The following is a 21377-nucleotide window of genomic DNA, read 5'->3' as shown; positions in this document are numbered from 1 at the left end:
CAGAGTGCCTCAGACATCATCAGGGTAAATATTGTTTCATGGGAGCTTCCCAGGTGGCTCAGTTGTAAAGAATCTACCTACTGTTGCAGGAGCCACAGGAGACCCAGGTTCCATCCCTGGGTACAGAAGATCCCCTGGAGGAGGGCATGGCAACCCACTGTAGTATTCTTGCCCAGGAAATTCCACGGAGAGAGGAGCCTGGCATGGTATGGTCCATGGGATCAGAGTCAGACACGACTTAGTGACTGAGCACATATACATTGTTCCATGAATTTTTTTTCCCAAAAATAGATCGATTAGACTTCCTTGATGGTCCAATGGTTCAGAATCCGCCTGCCAGTGCAGGGGACATGAGTTTGATTCTTAGTCCAGGAAGACTTCACAAGCCACCAGGCAACTAAGCCCATGCACAACAACTACTGAAGCCCACTGCTGCCTAGAGCCAGCGCTCTGAAACAAGAGAAGCCACCGAGACAAGAAGCCCTCACACCACAGCTGAAGAGTCACTCCTGACTGCTGCAACTCGAGAAAGCCTGAATGCAGCATTAAAGACCCAGTGGAGCCAAAAGTAATAAATAAAGTGTTAAAAATACTAATAAAAAATAGATCAACAGATATAGGTTGCATTGTAAAAACTATTCTTTACTGAGGGTCCCAGTAAGAAAACTTACAGTCAAGTTCATTGCTGCCTATTGCTTTCGATTGCTCTGTTATTAATCCACTGCCTTTTATTTGTTCACCTTAGTGATGAACAATAGGTCACTCAGAACCTGCACCCTACCACCAACCACACTGATGAATATCTTAATCCATGTCTGTCATGTGAGCCTTTATGTCTTGGATGCCTCCAAGCACAACACCAAACAGGCTGAGCCAGAGTTCACAAAATAGAAAGGCTCATAGGCCAAATTAGATGCCTGGATCACACAGGCTAATAAGTCAATTAGCGCTCAGCGAGAAGGCCAGGTGGGCGGGGGAGATGGAGTGGGTTCACATGCAGACCTAGGATGCCGTACAAGAGGCTGGGAGGTATGTACCACCTGAATCTTGGTATGTGGTCCTCACCTGTCTTTTCCTTCTTACTCTCTCTGATACTAGCCTTTTCCAATGAAGGTGAATTATTAGCACAACAGTTGAGGTTTGAGCCAGGGTCCCAGCAGACAGAAGGTGACTGAAGGCACGCGATCAGAGTCAAAGGACAAAGGATGAGTAGGTCTGGCCACAGCTGTGACTCAACATTTAGTCTGATCAGCAGCCTTGGGCTTGCTGCAGCAGAGGACCCTTAGGGCAGAGCGGTTGTCACCAAATAAGAGGTGCATCCAGATCATGACTGTTACGTGCCTAATGTTTCACAGTCTGTGCCTCATGAAAACTGAACGGGGCAGGGGCACTGAGCGTCTTCTGGGCCCTCCATCCCTTTTCATCTATATTCACGGTGTGTTCTCTGGATCTGTCTCTTGTCTTATCTACCTACACTTCACAAACCTTCTGAGTTTCACCCTTCCCATTTGCCTGATGGAACTGAATGTTCTCCAGCAACTTGGCCGATGCACACTACCTACTCCCTAGATGCCAGGTCAGGGGCATATGTACACACTTAGATTTGTTACACATGCCCCTGGATGCACAGAATGACCCCTCAGTGGACATGGGCACCCAAAGCAGCAGAGTTTTCACTTCCCAACATCCTTGCCAAATGTGATTTTCTCCTCCTACTAACATTTGTTATTTTGATGGGTATAAAATATTGTGATGGATACATACTTCATAACCGCACTGCTTGGTATCCTGGGGGCTCTTTTTAAAGGGTTTCACAAATCTATCTCAGATATTTCCTAGAGACTTTGCAGAATGCCAAGCCACTGAGATGGTGAGCGGGGAACCAGAAAATGCCTCTCTCTGGGGAAAGTATCAGTGGGGATCGGATTGAGGGGGAGATTTGCGGATCTGGGGCTCTCAGCCTGCCCGCCCCATTGCCCCAGGCAGTCTGGCCCGGCTAGGCAGTGCTAGAGACAACGGAAGACACCTTCTGTCACTCTTCCCTCCCTTGCCACTCACCCCAGGTTGCCACCCACGGAACTGGTCCCAATTGGGAATACATGGGGCTTCCCAAGTCTTGTCTACTTGGGCAGGATGCCACAAAATCCCAGCAAATCACTACACCTCCCTCTGCTGGCCTCTGCCTGCTATTGTTACTGAAAGGAATTCGTGGGTCCGGCTGCTCACCACTCAAAAGGCAATAAACAGGTCAGGTTGGTGGAAAGGAAAGTTTGTTTTATTTCAGAGCAACAGCCCTGGGCGAGGGTGGCGGACATCTGTCCAAAGGCCCGCTCTCCACCCCTGACAAGCAGGGGGTGAGAGCTTTTACAGACAGAGTTGCTGGGGCGGGGGTTGGGAGGGGGCTGCGTGTTACAGGCAGAAACAGCGCAGTCATCTTCAACAGTCATCTTCAAATTGGTTGTCAGTGGTCTGACCAGCATCATGATTGTTTTAGGTACAGTTAATCTTCAGTTCCAGGGTCCATTTGTCCCCATTTCTTCATGGTCCATTCTCAGAACTGTGGCAGCTCCTGTCCTGGGTCCAGCCTGGTCATCATGTAGCTAACTCCTCCACCTGGTGTTTCGGTATCTATAAGACAGGTCACAGGATATGGCTCAGAATATTATCTGTAGCCCTTGAGAAAGAACTAAAGTCCTTGACTATGTCTAATGACTACATTATTATTATTTAGTCTCTTTGACTGTTTTCCTTTGTTTCCGCATTTCTCATGTCTCTGATTAAACTTATCCTTTGACTAAAGTTTTCCACAGGCAAAGGCAGGCAGAGGACGTGGTGTGGGGTTGGGGGGCCTACGGTCCTGCTCCGTCTCAGTACTGCAGGCAAAGAATCCACTTGTAAGTCTGGCAAAGCCTGGCACCAAAGCCTGGCACCCCATTGCCTCCTTTCAACACACACCTCTGCTGATGCCGCCCAGTTCTCCTGGACAAGGTACGGCTGTGGGTGTTGTGGGTGGAGTCTTGTCCTCTCCACCGTGAAGTCTTGTCATCTTGTCCATGTCACTCCATCCCACTGAAGCCAGGATCTCAGAATCGCACACCCTGGCTGTGACAATAGGTACACGGTCCGGGGCAGCAACAGTGACGGCCTGATGAGTGGACACATAACCCAGACAGGGCAGTCCCGGGCTTCATATAGGTACACGGTGCTAGTCCCCTTGCTCCGGGCCTCTCAGGCGAGTCATCAGCTTGGGCTGTGTGTGGCCTCAGCCCTCCTCCTGGCATAAGGTAACCCATCCACAGCAGGAGGGAAGCAGGCCAATGTCTATTTTCCATAGCAGACCATCTCAGCTCCTGGATCCAGTTTGAGTGGGCTCCCCAGTTCCTATCTTGAGAGCAAGGTTTGCTGCGGGAGTTGAAACAAGTGGAGGAAAAGACCCCCAAGGAGGAAGCTGGGGGCTCCCTAGAGGGGTGGTCACTTTCCATCCAGTTTTTGGATATTCAAGATGTATTATATATGAACACATATTTTTTGGCTGGCAGTATCTTAGTTCCCTGACCAGGGATTGAACTTGGCCCCTTGACAGTGAAAGAGCCAAATCCTAACCACTGGACAGCCAGGGAATTCTCAAGATGTATCATATTTAAAATCTATGATTATTATGTTGTTTCCAGGTATTTTATAGCTGGTATGAATGCAGATTACTTTCTTATACATAATAATACAATTGAATAGAGGGTCATGAGCATAATGTTCTTCCTTATTTCTTTGTATTTTGAGAGAAATTGTTAAATGAGAGAAAAACACAGTTTGAGCCCCTTCCTGGCAAGCTCCAAGGCATGACAACTGTTTCCCAGAGCTTCAGATAGTTATCGCTTTCTTAGAGTCACCTCTGGCTCTCAGTTTCCAAATTGAGACAAGTCCAACGTTTTCCACTTTTATCTTCTGCTTCACTTATTTGTGATCATGATCAAGACTGCATCGTAGTTAATCATGGAGGATTTTATTCCAATCAGAGTTGCAGTACTATGTATCTTAATAGGTTGACGATCCAGCAAAGAATGTGATGGTAGAAATGGGCATCTCTTTTCTAGGGAGAGAATAGGTTTTACTTTCCAGTGGCTTAAAAGACTGATGACTCTCTTGTTCTTCAGGCGGTGGCTCCAAAGAATGAGGCATGTCCCAGGCAGGAAAGCAGGCATGGCTGGAGCAGGGCGGCAGCTTCATCAGCAGAGGCTGAGGCACTAGTACATTGAATGGCTTTGCATCCCGGCCAGGAGGGGGCGCATGTCCTCTGACTATTGACCCCGAGCGTCCGCCGGCAGGTGGAGCCAGAACCTTCCCGGCCTCTGCACGGGCGCATGCGCACCTCTCCGGCATCCTTGGCCAGAAGCGGCTTTTTCCCTCAGGAAGACGGAGGACCCGCCGCGGTGGCTCTGGGGCAGTTGCCTGGCGTGGTCGCGTCCGAGGCGGCAAAGCGCTTCCGGCTACGCCGCGCGTCTGAGGAGGTGATCATGTGAAGGGGGTGGTTGTGCAGCGGGCGCCGGTGCGGAAGCTGGGACGGAGGTCGTGCTGCCGAGATGTCTGTCAGGGGCAGGGTGGTTTGTGGGGGATGGCAGCCCACTCCAGTATTCTTGCCTGGAGGATCCCAGGGACGAGGCAGCCTGGTGGGCCGCCGTCTATGGGGTCGCACAGAGTCAGGCACGACCGAAGCGACTTAGCGGCAGCAGCAGCAGCACAGATGTATCTCGTGGAGGGAGATGCGGTGCTGGGGACCCCGCAGCCTCGGGAGAGGGATGAGGAGGACTCAGGACCGGCCTTGGGAGACGCAGGATCCCTGGGCAGAAGGGAGAGTTTACAGTTATCCCCGTTCTTCCGTTACTGTTCGCTCACTTGCCCTCGAAAAGTTATAAAAATGTCTGTTTTCCTTAGTGACTGAGAGTGTTTGCCTCCCCTTGTCCACAGGGCACTGAACTATTCAGTCACTGGTGCAAAGATCTTTACTAAATTCCTGGTCTGTGCGGACCATACGGATAGAGTGAAATAGTAGTTGAAAAAATACTGAAAAAGTAAAGAGGAAGTGTGTTACATTACTTTAATATTTTAAGTATGCAAAAACCAGGATTTTCTATAACTTGAATTTCCTGACTTTAAAGGAAGGCAAATTATCTAAAATATACTTAATATACTTCTTAACCTCATTTCCAGATTAAGATGCTTGGGAAAGGAGCTTATTAAAAAATAAGATTATAGACATTCTAATTTACCATTCGAATAGAGATATACAAAATTAATCTAAATGCCTTCAGATATTGAAGTTATTAGGAGAAAGTTTATAATTTACAAAAGTATTAAACACTAGCCATGCTTGACAGTTTATTTTAACACAGTGGCCATCTTAGATATGTGTAAATATTAGGTCATTGAAACATCTTTTGCAGGATTACAATGCAACTAGACATGTTAAAATAATAATATCCAGGCCACTACTAAGTTTTTATAAGAATATAGTGAAAATACTGCAAATCACTTTTAGAAGATCCAAAGACAGTTGTGATTTAAAAAAAAAATACTAGCCATTGCGTATTAAGATAATTTAAGATGAATTATATTAAAACTCAAAACTTTAGCATATTTAAGAGCTGAGACAATGGCTGCTGATTAGAAACTTTTGTAAATTATAAACTTTCTCCTAATAACTTCAATATCTGAAGGCATTTAGATTGTGTATATCTCTATTTGAATGGTAAATTAGAATGTCTATAATTTTATTTTTTAATAAGCTCCTTTCCCAAAAGAATTGATATTTTTATATGTAGTTCTTCATTCCCCATTTCTTTCCTTTTCCTTTATTTATTTTTTGTATCAGAAAATGTATGTCTGTGTCTTGTTAAAGCTTTTCATTCTTCTAACGTATTTCAGGAAGTACATTCTCTTCCTGTAAACAAGAAGAGAGCCCTTCTAATAAGAATGCATTATATATATAATCAGGAATTTTCCAAGGAGCACTTAACAGTTTCCACTTGGCTTACAGTATCATCTTGTCTTAAAGCCTGCATAAATATTTGTACAATAATGTCCTTTTACCAACATGCTTCTGATTTCACCATGTGTGAAATTCGGTCGTGTCCGACTCTGTGCGACCCCATAGACGGTCAGTCATGATGTGACTTTATTTTATCTTATTTTTTCATGTCATTTTTTAAAATTGGAGTATAGTTGCTGTACACTGCTGTGTCAGTTTCTGCTGCAACCCACTCCAGTATTCTTGCCTGGAGAATCCCAGGGACAGAGGAGCCTGGTGGGCTGCTGTCTATGGGATCGCACAGAGTTGGGCACGACTGAAGTGACTTAGCAGCAGCAGCAGCATCCCCCTATATATTCCTGTTTTTGAATTTCCTTCCTATCTAGGTCACTACAGGGCGCCAAGTAGAGTTCCCTGTGCTATGCAGTAGGTTCTTCTTCTTAGTTATCTATTTTATACATAGTAGTGTATATCTCGGAGAAGGCAATGGCACCCCACTCCAGTACTCTTGCCTGAAAAATCCCATGGACGGAGGAACCTGGTAGGCTGCAGTCCATGGGGTCGCTAAGAGTCGGACACGACTGAGCGACTTCTCTTTCACTTTTCACTTTCATGCATTGGAGAAGGAAATGGCAACCCACTCCAGTGTTCTTGCCTGGAGAATCCCAGGGATGGGGGAGCCTGGTGGGCTGCCGTCTATGGGGTCGCACAGAGTCCAACACGACTGAAGCGACTTAGCAGCAGCAGCAGCAGCAGCAGTGTATATCTAGGGCTTCCTGGGGGTACTAGTGGTAAAGAATTGCCTGCAGTGCAGGAGACACAAGATATCTGGGTCAGGAAGGTCCCCTGGAGGAGGGCATGGCAACCAACTCCAGTATTCTTGCCTGGAAAATCCCATGGACAGAGGAGCCTGATGGGCTACAGTCCATGGGGTCACAAAGAATCAGGCATTACTGAAGCAACTTCGCACACATGTGGTGTATATATGTCAATCCCAATCTCACAATTCACCCCACTCCATTTGTCCCCTTAGTGTCCATATGTTTCTTCTCTACATCTGTGTCTCTATTTCTACTTTGCAAATAAGATCATCTATACGGTTTTTCTAGATTTCAAATAATGATTTTATTTAAAATATTAATCTAATAATACAGTATTTTTTACTTTATTTTTTATCATATACTAATATATGCTTTAAGAGAACACATATTAATATTTGCTAAATGTAGTTACTTTGCATGAGATGGTAGCTGATTGCATTTCGTCTTGATGCCCATTGGGCATTCTTATGAGTGTTTAAAGTACTTTTTAGAACACATATGAAAATATCTCCCATCAGGAAGCTTCCGTTAGCCTCTTATCCTTATCTGTCAGAGGACAGACAGAATGAAAATCACAGTCACAGAAAACTAATCAAACTGATCACATGAATCACAGCTGTGTCTAACTCAATGAAACTATGAGCCATGACATGTAGGGCCACTCAAGACAGACAGGTCATGGTGGAGAGGTCTGATAGAATGTGGTCCACGGGAGAGGGAATGGCATACCACTTCAGTATTCTTGCCTTGAGAACCCCATGAACAGTATGAAAAGGCAAAAAGATACGACACTGAAAGATGCACCCCCAGGTCGATAGGTGCCCAATATGCTACTGGAGATCAGTGGAGAAATAACACCAGAAAGAATGAAGGGATGGAGCCAAAGCAAAAACAACGCCCAGTTGTGGATGGGACTGATGATGGAAGCAAGGTCCAATGCTGTAAAGAGCAGTGTTGCATAGGAACCTAGAATGTTAGGTCCATGAATCAAGGCAAATTGGAAGTGGTCAAACAGGAGATGACAAGAGTGAACATCGACATTCTAGGAATCAGTGAACTAAGATGGACTGGAATGGGTGAATTTACCTCAGATGACCATTATATCTACTACTGTGGGCAAGAATCCCTTAGAAGAAAAGGAGTAGCCATCATAGTCAACAAAAGAGTCTGAAATGCAGTACAATTTCAAAAATGACACAATGATCTCTGTTTGTTTCCAAGGCAAACCATTCAATATCACGGTAATCCAAATCTATGCCCTGACCAGTAATGCTGAAAAAATTGAACAGTTCTATGAAGACCTACAAGACCTTCCAGAACTAACACCCCAAAAAGATGTCCTTTTCATTATAGGGGACTGGAATGCAAAAGTAGGAAATCAAGAAACACCTGGAGCAACATGCAAATTTGGCTTTGGAATATGGAATGAAGCAGGCCAAAGGCTAATAGAGTTCTGCCAACAGAACACACTGGTCATAGCAAACACCCTCTTCCAACAACACAAGAGAAGACTCTACACATGGATATCACCAGATGGTCAACACTGAAATCAGATTGATTATATTCTGTGCAGCCAAAGATGGAGAAGTTCTATACAGTCAAAAACAAGACCAGGAGCTGACTGTGGCTCAGATCATGAACTCCTTATTGCCTAATTCAGACTTAAATTGAAGAAAGTGGGGAAAACCACGAGACCATTCAGGTATGACTTAAATCAAATCCCTCATGACTATACAGTGGAAGTCCCTTGTGACTATACAGTGGAAGTAAGAAATAGATTTAAGGGACTAGATCTGATAGAGTGTCTGATGAACTATGGACAGAGGTTCGTGACATTGTACAGGAGACAGGGATCAAGACCATCCCCATGGAAAAGAAATGCAAAAAAGCAAAATGACTGTCTGAGGAGGCCTTACAAATAGCTGTGAAAAGAAGAGAAGCGAAAAGCAAAGGAGAAAAGGAAAGATATACCCATTTGAATGCAGAGTTCCAAAGAATAGCAAGGAGAGATAAGAAAGCCTTCCTCAGTGATCAATGCAAAGAAATAGAGGAAAACAATAGAATGGGAAAGAGTAGAGATCTCTTCAGGAAAATTAGAGATACCAAAGGAACATTTCATGCAAAGATGGGCTCAATTGTATGAAATTGTATGAACCTAACAGAAGCAGAAGATATTAAGAATACACAGAAGAACTGTATAAAAAAGATCTTCATGACCCAGATAATCACAAAGCTGTGATCACTCACCCTCACCTAGAGCCAGACATCCTGGAATGTGAAGTCAGGTGGGCCTTAGGAAGCATCACTAGGAACAAAGCTAGTGGAGGTGATGGAATTCCAGTTGAGGTATTTCAAATCCTGAAAAGATGATGCTGTTAAAGTGCTGCACTCAATATGTCAACAAATTTGGAAAACTCAGCAGTAGTTACAGGACTGGAAAAGGTCAGTTTTCATTCCAATCCCAAAGAAAGGCAATGCCAAAGAATGCTCAAACTACCGCACAATTGCACTCATCTCACACACTAGTAAAGTAATACTTAAAATTCTCCAAGCCAGGCGTCAGCAGTATGTGAACTGTGAACTTCCAGATGTTCAAGCTGGTTTTAGAAAATGCAGAGGAATGGAGATAAAATTGCCAACATCTGCTGGATCATTGAAAAAGCAAGAGAGTTCCAGAAAAACATCTATTTCTGCTTTATTGACTGTGCCAAAGCCTTTGACTGTGTGGATTACAGTAAACTGTGGATAATTCTGAAAGAGCTGGGAATACCAGACCACATGACCTGCCTCTTGAGAAACCTGTATGCATATCCAGAAGCAACAGTTAGAACTGGATATGGAACAACAAACTGGTTCCAAATAGGAAAAGGAGTACGTCAAGGCTGTATTTTGTCACCCTGCTTATTTAACTTACATGCAGAGTACATCATGAGAAATGGTGGGCTGGATGAAGCGCAAGCTGGAATCAAGATTGTTGGGAGAAATATCAATAACCTCAGATATGCAGATGACACCACCCTTATGGCAGAAAGTGAAGAAGAACTAAAGAGTCTATTAATGAAAGTGAAAGAGGAGAGTGAAAAAGTTGGCTTAAAGCTCAACATTCAGAAAACGAAGATCATGGCATCCGGTCCCATCACTTCATGGCAAATAGATGGGGAAACAGTGGAAACAGTGGCTGACTTTATTTTTTGGGGCTCCAAAATCACTGCAGATGAAATTAAAAGATGCTTCCTCCTTGGAAGGAAAGTTATGCCAACCTAGACAGCATATTAAAAAGCAGAGACATTACTTTGTCAACAAAAGTCCATCTAATCAAGGCTGTGTTTTTTCCAATAGTCATGTATGGATGTGAGAGTTGGACTATAAAGAAAGCTGAGCGCCAAAGAATTGATGCTTTTGAACTGTGGTGTTGGAGAAGACTCTTGAGAGTCCCTTGGACTGCAAGGAAATGCAACCAGTCCATCTTAAAGGAGATCAGTCCTGGGTGTTCATTGGAAGGACTGATGTTGAAGCTGAAACTCCAGTACTTTGGCCACCTGATGTGAAGAGCTGACTCATTTGAAAAAAACCCAATGCTGGGAAAGATTGAGGGCAGGAGGGGAAGGGGACGACAGAGGATGAGATGGTTGGATGGCATCACCGACTCAATGGACATGGGTTTAGGTTGACTCTGGGAGTTGGTGATGGAGAGGGAGGCCTGTCGTATTGTGATTCATGGGGTCACAAAGAGTCGGACATGACCTAGTGACTGAACTGAACTGATGTTTGTCAGGTATATTTGTCAAGTCAAATACCAACAGGCAAATTTGGCCTTGGAGTACAAAATGAAGCAGGGCAAAGGCTAACAGAGTTTTGCCAAGAGAATGCATTCGCCATAGCAAACACCCTCTTCCAACAACACAAGAGAAGAGTTTACACATGGACATCACCAGTTGGTCAATACCAAAATCAGATTTATTATATTCTTTGCAGGCAAAGATGTAAAAGCTCTACACAGTCAGCAAAAACAAGACTGGGAGCTGACTGTGGCTCAGATGATTAATTCTTAATTGCAAAATTCAGACTTAAATTGAAGAAACTAGGGAAAACCACTAAACCATTCAGGTATAACCTAAATCAAATCCCTTGCAATTATACAGTGGAAGTGACAAATAGATTCAAAGGATTAGATCTTATAGACAGAGTGCTTGAAGAACTAGGGCAGAGGTTTGTGACATTGTACAGGAGGCAGTGATCTGCCGGGAGCCAGCACGAGGAGTCCCGCTCTTGGCAAAGGTCATGAGGTTAAGGGGTCCGACAGGCAAAGGTGAGTCCGGCCTTAAGGGAGCCTCGCTGGATTTTCTTGAGCATCTACCCCTGAAACCAGAGTCTGCCTGCCGTACTGCATTATGCTTTCACTTATGCTTCTGACATTAACAGGGGCTGTCCCCCACCACCTTCCTCTAAAAGGAATTAACTTAGAGCTCCAGTCAGTAAGTCTCCTGGGCATAAAAAGAATGTCTCAGCTTAAACCCCTCTGATAGCTTTCTAACTTACCTGATTGGTCTGTCTGGACTTTTACAACTACGCATGTGATTGTTTACAGCCCCACAACTGCGAGAGGCACTAAGCTTAAAACATCTTAAAGATACAGAGCCTTTTTTAAAGAGCTAAGAATTGTATCGGTGTAGGTTTTCATTGTTGAGTTAATGACTGCCGCCAGGCCTCCATATCCTTTATCTTTTAGGCACCTGGAGGATATTAATCAATGTAATTGGGATGTAGAAAAAAGAATATAGTAGTTTTGATGTTAGCAATACTAGACTTTTGAGTTAATGAAGTTTCTCTTTGTTATAAATCACCGTACTCCTCTTTCCTTGTTATAAATTGTTGTATCCTTGCTATGTAAGAATGTAACCTTAATTAGTGCTTTCTGAGAGTGGCACCAGACTTTAGGAAGAACAACACTTTTAGGGCAAATAAGTTTTCTGGTTGACGGACCCTTATCAGAAAAGGGCCATAAAATGCTAATAGGCCTTCTGGCCAGAAGATGATGTAAATCACCTAAGACCTGTGTATACAGCTAAGTATGCAGAGAGAAAGCCTGGTCTCGATAAGGGTCAGGGCTGCTGACCCTGCATGACTTTGTATTATCCATTGATATCTATGTACAACTAAAAGTATAAAAGCTTTTCCTGGAAAATAAAGGATGGACCAGTTTCTCAGACCAGTTCTTGGAAAGACTGGCTTCCCCCATGTCTTTTCTTTCTTACTCTGTTTTCTGGCTGATTCCCGTCTGGAGCATAGAGGCTCATCGTGTCTACTTATTTGCCTGGGCTTCTAAGACCCATGCGAGAGGGAGCCCAAGGCGGGGCACCCTCCGCTATTCAAGGGGGCACCTGTGGGCTTACGCAGACGATGAAATTCTCTTGTCTGAGGCTTTATTGGCTTTCTATGTAAACCAAGGAATACAGCCTCTTTCTCTCCTCTATTCTCTTAACTGCAAACTCTTTCCTTATCTCTCTCTAAATCTATATATCTCTCTCGCCATGCTGTCCCCGCTTCGAATTACCCTGGATCCACTGGGGCTGGTCCCCGGCAGTGATCAAGACCATCCCCAAGGAAAAAAAATGCAAAAAGGCAAAGTGGTTGTCTGAGGAGGCCTTACAAATAACTGAGAAAAGTAGAGAAGCTAAAGGCAAAGGAGAAAAGGAAAGATATACCCATCTGAATGCAGAGTTCCAAAGAATAGCAAGGAGAGATAAGAAAGCCTTCCTCAGTGATCAATGCAAAGAAATAGAGGAAAACAATAGAATGGGAAAGACTAGAGATCTCTTCAAGAAAATTAGTGATACCAAAGGAACATTTCATGCAAAAATAAGCTCAATAAAGGACAGAAATTGTATGGACCTAACAGAAGCAGAAGATATGGCAAAAATACACAGAGGAACTATACAAAAAAGATCTTTATGACCCAGATAACCATGATGGTGTGAATACTCACCCAGGGCCAGACATCCTGGAATGTGAAGTCAAGTGGACCTTAGAAAGCATCTTCATACTCTCTTAATGGTATTTCCCACTGTGGTTTTAAAAGAAATTCTACGTAATGAACAGTTTTTCTTCATCTCAAATGAAAACTTGCTGGTGGGCCCTATAGTTTGATACTTTCCTCTCACATAATAAAGTGTCCTTAGATGAAGTGAAATAAGCCTTACAGAAAGGATACACAGGTATGATTTCACTCACATAAGTTGCAGAACAGGCAAAACTAATTTATGGTAGAAAAAAAGTGAGAGTGATGTTTGCCTCTGGGAGCATGATGACAGACAGTGACTGGAAAGGAAAGTGAAGGAACTTTCTGGATCAATGATAGCATTCTATATTTTTGTTGCAGGAAGGGGCCCCCTACCTGGGCCCTAGACTGAGCTCTTGTCTAACACTCAGAAATGGATTGTCCAAGAACAAACATGGTGCTGACAAAGCAAGTGACTTTATTGGGAAGAAGCACCCCAGCGGAGAGCAGGAGGGTGAATGAACCCAGGAGAAATGTCTACCATGTGGCTTGCAGTCTCTGGTTTTAGGTGATGTACTGTCCAGATTCTCTCTGATCAATCGTTCTGGCTCAAGGTCCGTCCTGTGGTATACACCTTGCTTAGCCAAGGTGGATTCCAGCAAGGAGGATTATGGGAGATTGGTAGGACTTTTGGCATCTCTTGCTGACCTTTCCCGAACTCCTGTGGTTGGTGGTGGCTTGTTAGTTCCATGTTCCTTACCGGGACCTCCTGTTGTAAAGTATCTGGTGCAGATGATTACTATGGTGCCTGGCCCAGGGTGAGTGGTTTCAGTCAGTGTTTCCTCTAAGATTTTGATAGGGATCTGGGTTGTACAGGTACATGTACTTGTTGAAACTTACCACTTGGTGTATTTAAGATTTTGCATTTTATTATAAATAAATTTTATTCCAAAGAAATAATAAAATGTAAGCAAATGTTGAACTGTACTTAATAATATTCCATAACATCTTACAGAAACACCAGAATGAACTTTTTGGCCAACCCAATATATAAGCTGAAGTATTCAGTGAGAAGCATATGAATGCCTGCAACTTACTTTGAACGGCATCCAAAAATCATTCAGGTTGCCGGATAAGAGCAGTGGAAGGATAGCTAGCTATATGATAAAACAGCTAGAGTAAAACCTGTGGTAAAAATCTAGGTAGGAAGTACTCGAGAGCTCACTGTAAAAAACAGTATTTTCACTTTATGTCTTCAGTTTCATTAAAAATGGGCAGAAATAAGTTAAAAGTCCTTGAAAAGTCCTTTAAAGTTGGGCGAGGCTAAAAGAAGGCCAGTTTCTCTTGGTCTGCTGTGCTGTGCTTAGTCGCATCAGACTGTTTGCAACCCCATGGACTGTAACTCACCAGGCTCCTCTATCCAGGGGATTCTCCGGGCAAGAATACTGGAGTGGGTTGCTATGGCCTCCTCCAGGGGACCTTCCCAACCCAGGAATTGAACCCAAGTCTCCCGCATTGCAGGTGATTCTTTACTGTCTGAGTCACTAGGGAGGCCCAAGAATACTAGAGTGGGTAGCCTATCCCTTCTCCAGAGGATCTTCCTGACCCAGGAATCAAACTGGGGTCTCCTGTATTGTGGGCAGATTCTTTACCAGCTGAGCCACCAGAGACGCCCCTCTTGCTCTGCAGTCACCTATTTCTGAGATCCTTTCTCAGTCTGTGTCCTCCTGTCCTGTGGCTGCCCATGCAGGAGAGCGGCTTCCTCCCTCCTAGCCAGGAGCTCATGTTCCCGGGCAGGCTTGTGTGTCTTGACTGGTTGGCCTGGTGTAGGAGGACTGAGTCCTCACCCACTGCCTGCGGTGACTCCAGGAAAGGCTAGGCACTTAGCCGCCTTCTCCCAGCCTGTGGCATCCGGCCTGTGCAGCCTGCCTGGGGAAGGCACCTTTGCCCCATGCCGCTTTCTTGGGTGCCGTCCAACTCTGCACTCCTGCCATCTCCAGGGGCTTCCTAGCTGACCATTTAATATACATGGCCTTGGTTAATGGAAAACATCTGGCCTTGTGCTCCCTAGCAGAATGAGACTTTGGAGAGCAGAGGTGAAACTGAGAAAGAAACGTTTGCTCCAGAGAAATGAGCAGAAACTGTGCAAGATGATGAAAGATGGCTGGGAGGTTGAGAGAGAGAGAGGGAGAAAGAATCTGTAGGAGCAGAGGTCACTAAAGAAGCTGGAAAAGACAGCCCTCAAACACTCTCACTTTCAAGGGAGTCTCAAACTGCAAGACACCACTTTTTACCTGCCAGATTGTAAAAAGAAATTTTAAGTGATAATATTCAGTACTGGCAAGGAAGTCATAGTGAAAAAGCATTATTTTGGAAATAACTTAAAAATAGGTATAAATGATGATAAATTTTGAATCAATAAATTACAATCTAAGTGAAAAATCAAAATGTTTTCAAAGATCTGTATATAAAGATGTTTAACAAATTATCATAATAATAACAAAAAGTAGATATTGTCTATCAGGGTACTAATTAAATTATAGTCCAACAGAGTGATGCAACTATTATGCAGACATTTTTCATGAAACGATTTTAGGAAAGAAGAATCAGGGTACAGAATTTTATATACCATGTGATTCCCATTATATGCTATAAGACTATGAGATTTAACTTGTTCTCTTTTTCACATTTCTGGCATTTCCCAAGTTTTCTGCAATGCATGCACATTGTTTTTCAAATCAGAAAATAATTTGTTTAATTTTTATTTTATTATTTATTTCATTTTTGGCTGTGCCGGGTCTTCACTGCTTTGCATGAGCTCTCTCTGGTTTCTGAGAGCGGGGGCTACTTGTGACTGTGCCGCGCCAGCTTAATGAGGTGACTTCTCTTGCTGTAGAGCAGAGGCTCTGGGAAGCTTGGACTTCAGTATTTGCGGCATGTGGGCTCAGTAGTTGTGGAGCACGGGCTTAGTTTCTCCGAGCATATGAAACCTTCCTGGACCAGGGATTGAACCTGTACCTTCTGGATTGGCAGGCAGACTCCTGTCCACTATGCCACCAGGGATGTCCAGAAAAAAAAATTTTTTTTAATGCTGCACAGTCTGGGACTGGGCTATGAGAGCGATGTCTGCATAGGGATTTGGGATATGTTGTAAAGAAACTGTATCTTAAAAGACTTGTTTAAAAACTCTTAAAAATCAATTTGCAAAATCTTTTGTTTATAGTATAAAGTCAGTACAGGTCCCAGTTTTGGATCATATTGATGTAAATGTTAAGTTGGTAGGTAGAAGGAACAAAGATTGCTGCCTAAGAGCAGAGCTCTGTCTGTACTGGGCTGGAGCCATGTATTACAAATTTCCTGAGTGTACTTGTAAGCATAGGGTATGAACTGTCCATGATGATAAAGGTTGCTGCTACTGCTGTTTTGCAACATGCTGCTGCTGCTGCTAAGTTGTTTCAGTCGTGTCCAACTCTGTGCGACCCCATAGATGGCAGCCCACTAGGCTTCACCGTCCCTGGGATTCTCCAGACAAGAACACCGGAGTGGGTTGCCATTTCCTTCTCCAATGCATGAAAGTGAAAAGTGAAAGGAAGTCGCTCAGTCGTGTCCGACTCCTAGCAACCCCATGGACTGCAGCTCACCAGGCTCCTCCGTCCATGGAATTTGCCAGGCAAGAGTACTGGAGTTGGGTGCCATTGCCTTCTCCGGTTTTGCAACATAGATGACATTAGTTGTGGATTCTCACTATCCACAGGGGAAATGAGTTATTGGAAGGGAAGGAGCGGGGATAAGGGAACTTTGATTATGGAGCTCTTATAGTTTGCACTTTGCTGTGAGTTTTGCAAGCATTAGCAATCATCTAATCCTTAGAGTAGCCCTGTGAGATATTGTTATATTGTTGTAACCAGGAAGTGACAGAAACCTATGTTAAGCCAGCTGAAGCAGAATGGGAGTGTAGGGGTTCAGTTATCTGGAAAGGACAGTTTGATGGTGGCCACATGCTATATGGTCATAAATCTCTGGCAGGTTATACTAATATTTTCCCAAAAGAGCAGCAACAGTGTCTCCCATCTCACCAGCCTTTCCTACATTGTGATCATGAGACTTTCCATCAAGAATGGGGTCCGTGTTCTTTCTCCTTGAATTTGGGTAGGCTTGTGACTATGGTAGGGGTCATGCCTTGTGGCTTTCCAGGCTAGGTTATAAAAGGCAGTACGGATTCACTCTGAGTCTCTCGGGACACTCACTCTGGGAACTCAGCCACCATACTGTGAGGAAGTCCAAGCCACGTGGAGAATTGTGGATCGGTGTCCTGGCTAATAGCCACTAGACATGCGAGTGAGGAAGCTCTGAGGTGACCCCTATCCCCACCATCATCTAGCCTCAACCATATGAGCCATCCTGAACAAGAGCCACTCAGCTGAACCTAGTTAAGTCCAGAACCATGAGAATGATAATGAAATCATTGTTAAGTCACTAACCTTGGGGGTGACTTATACAGCAACAGATATCTTTTTTCTTCTGGTATTCAGATAGAATCTCAGGTAAGAGATTTTACTGAAATCATTCTTTGGTATGCCAAACAGCTTCTTCCGTGCTTCTGGGAAAGATGGCAGCAAGCAGCTCCCACTTATAAAGTCCCTATAGTTAGAGATTTTGGAGGACGGGAGAACTTTCCAACAAGGCCTGGCCACTTTAAGGTGTTCTATGCCCCTGGCCATGAGATTGGTTCAAAGACAGTCAAGTGACCCAGGCAATCACTCTTTCCTAGGATTTTTATGCTGAGACCTTCAGGAAAAATGACCCCTCTTATACTCTAGGACTCTGGTGGACTAATTGCCCTGGAATAGGGGAGGGGGTGTTATTCCTCAAAAGCAGGGATGCCGGTCCAAGCACACAATGAACACAAAAGATACAGTTTAAGATCAGGGAAGAGTCTGGGCTGTCTCAACCAGAACCTCTCAAATTTAAAAAATCTAAATAGATGAATCCATTCTTTAGTCATCTTAAATGCTTTTGTTGATAGTGTATATTCATTTTTCTTTTTTGTGTTAGGCATTTATTAAAATCTCCACTCAATTCTGCACCATAGAGATTATCCCTATTTTATAGACAAAAAAAAAAAAAAAAAAAAGAAAAAAATCTGAGGCTCAGAGGAAATTAGCTGGCTCAAGGTCAGAGAGAGCAAAAGTAGCCACTTTGTGGTTCAAATTTAAATCTATCTGGGAAGCCCATCGGAGAAGGCAATGGCACCCCACTCCAGTACTCTTGCCTGGGAAAATCCCATGGATGGAGGAGCCTGGTAGGCTGCAGTCCATGGGGTCGCTAAGAGTTGGACATGACTGAGCAACTTCACTTTCACTTTTCACTTTCATGCATTGGAGAAGGAAATGGCAACCCACTCCAGTGTTCTTGCCTGGAGAATCTCAGGGACGAGGGAGCTTGGTGGGGTGCTGTCTGTGGGATCACACAGAGTTGGACACGACTGAAGTGACTTAGCAGGAGCAGGAGCAGGGAAGCCCATGCTATTTCCACCAGTACATATCTTCTGGTGAACATAGTGTCCCTCAGGGCCACACTTAGGCAAAGCTGTGTGAAGGGCTGAGGTAATCATTCTCTCCAACACCCTCCCACTTTGCAGTCCCCACTCTCTTTTGGTAAAACTCATGCCCCGGTGCCCATGGGTGATTTCTAAGAATGGTCACCTTGGCAGCAACCTGAGCTTTTAGCTTTTTCATGATTTCCATCAAAACTGTGCTAACTCTCATAACTTAAGGCTGGTGATTTTTAACTGCTGCTGCTGCTAAGTTGCTTCAGTCGTGTCTGACTCTGTGTGACCCCATAGATGGCAGCCCACCAGGTTCCCCCGTCCCTGGGATTCTCCAGGCAAGAACATTGGAGTGGGTTGCCATTTCCTTCTCCAATGCATGAAAGTGAAAAGTGAAAGTGAAGTCGCTTAGTTGTGTCCTGACTCTTAGAGACCCCATGGACTGCAGCCTACCAGGTTCCTCCATCCATGGGATTTTCTAGGGAAGATTACTGGAGTGGGGTGGCATTGCCTTCCCTGTATTTTTAACTGAGGTGAGCCCAATCAGGTATTCACCAGAGAGCCCTCTGGGTAATGGTGTCTCATTTGTACTTGACAAAGACCTTAAGGGTCTTCTGAAGGAGGGCTGCTGGTGGACAAGACCAGCCCATGGACAGCCATATGAGGATTATTAGCAGGCATATTAGTTTCCTGGGGCTCCTCTGACAAATCACATAAACTGGATAGTTTAAAACAACAGAAATTTATTTACCACAGTTCTAGATGCTAGAACTCCAGATTCAGGGTGTCGGCAGGCCTGGTTCCTTCTGGAGACCTAGAGAAGATCTGTCCCTTGCCTCTCTCTTGGCTTCTGGTGCTGCTGGTAGCCCTTGGCACTCCTTGGCTCCCAGATGCCTAATTCCAGTCTCTGCCCCCATGTTTACATTGTCTTTCTCTCTGTGGTTATCTGTGTCTCAATTTTAACTTTCTAAGAACAACAGTTATTGGATTAGGGCCCAGCCTTAATCCAGGATGATCTTGTCTTGAGATCCTTATCTCAATTGCAACTAGAAAGATCCTCTTTCCAAATAAGGTCACATCCTGAGGTGTGGTGTGTGTATTTGGGGGTGGTGGTACTTAGGACTTGGACCTATATCCTGAGGGAACACCATCTACCCCACTCTAGCAGAGTATTTGGAAGCCCCACAAGTTACACACTGAAGCTACTTGAGATTACCCCCCCACCAAGTGCAGAGTCCTTTACTGTCTTTTATATCTCACTGATTATTCTGGAAAGGCTTTGTAGGGGTATCTAAATGTTTGCAGGCTAGACTTACATTAGTTCGTTCATTCCTGAGCAAGGATACTTATCAAAAAATCATAAAACAAAAATGGTGTAGGTCGACTAATTTCCAGTCCTCCAAGGATCGAGTTGCATCCAAGGCAGGAGAGTGTTGTGAAGCAAGGGGGATGCTCTGCTTGGAGGTGTGCTCAGAGGGCATTCCTGGGCCCTTCTGGTGCACTTCCTGGTTTATGGCTCTTTCAGAACAAGGAGGGCATCTGACTGATCTTTAGACCCTAGGATCCTGGTGGGGCCGTGCTCATTCGGGGGGTCTGTTCTTAGCTACCCCACGTCCCTTCAAAAGACAGGTTGTGTGTAGTCACACAAATAAATAAAAAGGGAAGAACCATTCTGCCCCTTTCTTCCCTGGGAGCTGCTGAGGGCAGAGGCGCTGTCCTGCACTGAGCCAGCCCAAAGCCTCAGCTCCTTAAAGCCTGCCTCCGCTGGTTATTTCTTTTGGTTCATCGTCAGCTCTGAATACCTGTAATTTTACTTTACACTCCTTTATGCTGCTTAAACCGCCCACTCACAACTTTCCAGCAAGCCAGCAAGCCCTGGGGCCTTTGCGTTCCCCTGTTTTGCCTCCTTCCTTTCTGTGCTGGACCCCATGACCCGCTCAGCCCCATTTTACTGATGAAGAAGCTGAGGGTTACAGAGGTGACACAACTTGCTCTATGTCTATGTAACTTCGGCAGTGCTTAGCCAAGGTCCAGTTGCAACCCAGGGGCCTTTCTGTGTCCCCTAAGATGCCTGGTCTCTAGCAGCAGTTCCCAGGCTTTTGGATCTTGGAACTACTTTAGTATAGGGAAAACATGGTGACCCCCTTCCCCCAGCCTTATTATTGAAGCAGTACTAAGGAGGGGGCGCCTCCCAGGTGGCTCAGTGGTAAAGAATTCGCCTGCCAATGCAGGAGACCTGGGTTCATTCCCTGGGTTGGGAAGATCCCCTGGAAAAGGAAATGGCAACTCACCCCAGTATTCTTGTCTGGAGAATCCCATGGACAGGGGCTGTAGTCCATGGGGTTGCAGAGTTGGACAACTTGGCAACTAAAGAGCAACAAAGTGGGGAGCCGCAGCTTGTGTCCTCAGGCCACGGCTTGTCCAAACGGTTGGGCAGGAAACTACTGAGGGTGAGGATGCCGGCTAGGGAAGGCCTCCAGGCTGCTGCTGCTGCTAAGTCACTTCAGTCATGTCTGACTCTGTGCGATCCCATAGGTGGCAGCCCACCAGGCTCCCCCGTCCCTGGGATTCTCCAGGCAAGAACACTGGAGTGGGTTGCCGTTTCCTTAGTAGTCACTATTTGCTGGGCATTGTGCCAAGCACTTTCCCCATTTTACGGGCTCATTTTCCAGATGGAAGAAAGTGTGGCTCAAAGAAGATAGGTGATTCAGCACCTGAGAGGCTGGAGTGGGATTCACATGTAAGTCTGTCAACTGCCTGCAATGCAGGAGACCTGGGTTCAATTCCTGGGTCGGGAAGATCCCCTGGAGGAAGGCATGGTGACCCACTCTATATTGTTGCCTGAAGAATTCCATGGACAGAGGAGCCTGGTGAGTTGCAGTCCACGGGGGCTGCAAAGAGTTGGACGCGACTGAGTGATTTTGACTTTATGTTAGCCTAGCGAGACAGGGGTCACCAGGTAATGAGTGGTGACCAGAGGGGACATGA

The sequence above is a fragment of the Capricornis sumatraensis genome, chromosome 3, assembly GCF_032405125.1.
Source record: "Capricornis sumatraensis isolate serow.1 chromosome 3, serow.2, whole genome shotgun sequence".
Classification (NCBI taxonomy): domain Eukaryota; kingdom Metazoa; phylum Chordata; class Mammalia; order Artiodactyla; family Bovidae; genus Capricornis; species Capricornis sumatraensis.
This window is presented reverse-complemented; position numbering follows the sequence as displayed.